Here is a 3,477-nt window from a genome sequence, read left to right as displayed (position 1 = left end):
CCACTCGAACCAGCCCGTTAACAGCTCATCGATCACCATGATCCGTCCATCGAGGAAAACATGGCATAGCTTAGCCCCTCCGTTTTATTGAAAAAACGCTAGAGGGGGGACGATCACAAGATGAGCTGACCCCTCGACCGGACCCCTGCTATGCGCGGGGGCTCGAGGGAAGTCGGACCCGTAAGGAGACCGAATACGCAGTCGCATGACGATGGCAGATCGATTGGGTCCTTGGGAGGGATCGAAATCAAGAGAAATCTTTTTCGACCCCCTGAATCCTGCAGCTACATGTTCCCAAGGAGTCCGATTGCGACAGAAGGGAATCGCAACCCTACCAAGACACCACGTGGGCTACAAAGGGAGACCGAGGCCATCAGAGTCCTCCCATTTGAAAAAAGCCTCCAAAAGAGTATTCTACTCCTCCGTATTCATCATCTACAGGACCGGCGGGACCTGCATAAAGGAGATGAAGGACGCCGTGACCCTAGAGGCCTTCTTCTCCCTCGCTTTTCTCATTTTCTCTCTCTTTCTCTCTCTGTAACCTGCGCCTTTCCCTTCACCTATAAAAGGGAAAGCAGGACGCCCCAGGAGAGGCACGAGCAGACGGCTGGACGAGCTCAACAAGACTCAACTCCGTTCGATCTTTTCACCAGAGACTTGGGACATTCTCCCTCTCTCGCCTGTTTATAACCCCTACTACAAACTAGTGCCGGTAGGGACATTCTGCCCGAACCAGTATAAATCCTTGTGTACTCCGAGCACACCATCTGTGCTAGACGCACAGATACAAATTTACTTGCCGGTGGTTCGAAACACCGACATGAACTAACCATTTTTCAGCGCATTTTTTGTTCGAGAGAATGTGAAACTGGTATGTATGCATTGGTTAGCATAGCTACACAAACCTACCAAGGCAGACTAACAGGTGTCTGCAAAGCATCACAATAGATGAAAGGTATGCAATCGCAAACAGATGTACACGAAGCAATGCAACATATTAGACGTATATGTGATTGTTAACAGTGCGCTCTGGAATTGAACCCCCAAAGTAGAGGTCAGCCTCTGGAGGGCTCTCATCCGTGGGTTTGATCCTGACCATGAAGGTCCCCCCTTTAGCGCAGAACAACTTGCCGCGGACGTCCTCGAATGTCGACTCGCCATCTTCATCTTTTGGGGCCTCTTCCTTGAGGATCCTCTTGAGCTCTTCCAAGACATCATCCACCATCTTCTCATAGCATATCTTGAGATTATCTAGAAGTAGGTCGAACATGACAGATTCTCCAAGCTTCATCAGACAAGGAGAAAGCCGCAAAATTAGGACAAAAATCAAATCAAATTAACTGATGTCGCATGAAATCGGTCGAGCTAGTTCCTATACCTCATTCGCGTTGTTCTCATCCATTTTCTCTTTTCCTTTGCCTTCCTTTTTTGGTGCCATGGAGATGAACCAAAGGAGACGGGGAAAAGGGTTTGGGAATTAAAAGATTGGAGGGTTTTGGTGTGCGGGATGGGGATACGGGGGGTCGGGCAACAACGTGAGGGGAGATATTAATGTCTCTCCCCCTCCTGCTGCTCTTGCATAGTGGTGATGGTGGACGGAGAGTGTGAAGAGGAGACAACGATGGTGGCGGAGGAGGAGGGCTGCGGTGGCAGGGAGCGGGAGGATGGTTTGGCTAAAGAAAACTTCCCGCTTGCTCGTCGTGTGCTAGCCAGCGAGAGAGGAGGGGGAGAGGGAGGCAGCTGGCATCCTCTGCGCCACGCTGTGCGTTAATATGAATATGATCTCTTCATCTAAGAATCGATGGCTTTCCTTCCTCTGTTACTTCTTGGGTTACAAGATTCACAATGCCCACATCTAATTTTATCATGTCCCCTCCCCAGTCACAGCCCTGCAACATAATAGATACAGCGCATCTCTCCCTGAGTTTACCTTATCTATTTGTAACAGCAGATTATTCCAAGGGATCCAAGGATTTCATCAAACAGATAAACATAATATACAGTGCATAATTAACCGAACTAGACTATTGTGGCCTTGCTAGAGGGCGGGGAATGAACCGTTGATGCTGGGTTTTCAGAGTCAGTATATAGATTATGTCTCGCAAAAGAAAAAGTCAATATGTACGTTGTGGATCATGATTGAGCAGTGCTCTACTTTTTGAAAAGCGTGTTGCTATATCTCAGGTGCCTGTTTTTTTTTTAATTTTTTCAGGTGACAAATCTGAGCCATCCGATCAATATCTAATGTCAATCCTCTTTTCTTCTTCCTCAGGCCAATTGCGTTCGCCCGACACCCCCCGGCCGCCCATCGCCCCGCCACGGCACAGTAGGGTCTCACCGGAGCTCCACGGCCGCGGCGGCGAGACCCTACTGCGTCCGCCGCGGCCTCCTCCTTCCCCTCCCCCTCCCGCCGTCGCTATCTTCACAAACTCTGGTGACAACGGCCGCGCGACGCCCCGCCCCACCCTGGCCCGGCCGCCTCCACCGCCGAGAACCTGAAGCCGCCCGCCCCCATCCTCACTGCCTGGCCAGCTGCCTCCCCACACAATACCCCACACAATACTCTTCTTTTCTTCAAGTGAAGGTTGATAATGTACTGCTGGGCTATGGTGGAGCAGGGACTCACTAGCAGCCTAGCACACACATATGCTGGTTGCATGCAACTAACCATCTTATAAATCCGGAAATGTGCTAGCTTGATCATCATGTTTAATCTATCGGAAAAAGATGACCCAACGGCACGATACACACAGCGTACGTGCCACGAATATCTTATTCGATCTAGAGGTTCAGTTGTGAGCTAGCATTTGAAGCAAAATACTGCCTACTCCATTCCATCTGGGCGCATGAATAAGGATCGTTTTCATCAAGTAACGACCAGTAATAGGGAAACTAATAAAGTGCCACGATTACGATTTGATTCACAGAATCTTACTGTGTTACTACAAGCAAGAACAAGAAACTCGGTCGTCAGCAGGGCGGAACCAGAACAAGAGGAAGGGAGGGGCTGGGCTGGTTTTGCTCGATTAACTACGGACCTATCTAAACTGGGCTGATTACAAGAGTATTAGACCATATCCATGCGTAAAATTAGTTGTAGATTCATGAGCCAGGCCCCTGCTGAAGCCCAGACAGCACGGGCCCTGGATCAGCCCAAGTACGGGCATTATTGTTTACCAGCTCCCGGACGTCCGGAGCAGACGAGCGCGTCCGGACGCCCCGTGCATGCTGCTGTCCCAGCCCGCCCGTCCATGCCTGCCGCTACGCCGTATCGCTGCTACACGCGTACGTCCATCCCCCGTCTGCCTCGCCCCGCTCCCGTCCGCCTGGCTCTGGCCGCACGCACACCCCGGCTGCGCCTGCCACTCCTTCCCCCTAACCCCTCCTCTCTCCGTGCGGGCGGGATCCGAGAGCCTTGATGAGGATGAGCACGCCCCGTCCGCAGGACCCCAAGTGCGTCGTGCACCCCATCTACCG

Source organism: Miscanthus floridulus, chromosome 1 (assembly GCF_019320115.1).
Source record: "Miscanthus floridulus cultivar M001 chromosome 1, ASM1932011v1, whole genome shotgun sequence".
In the NCBI taxonomy this organism is placed as follows: domain Eukaryota; kingdom Viridiplantae; phylum Streptophyta; class Magnoliopsida; order Poales; family Poaceae; genus Miscanthus; species Miscanthus floridulus.
Note: the sequence above shows the minus strand (reverse complement) of the source record.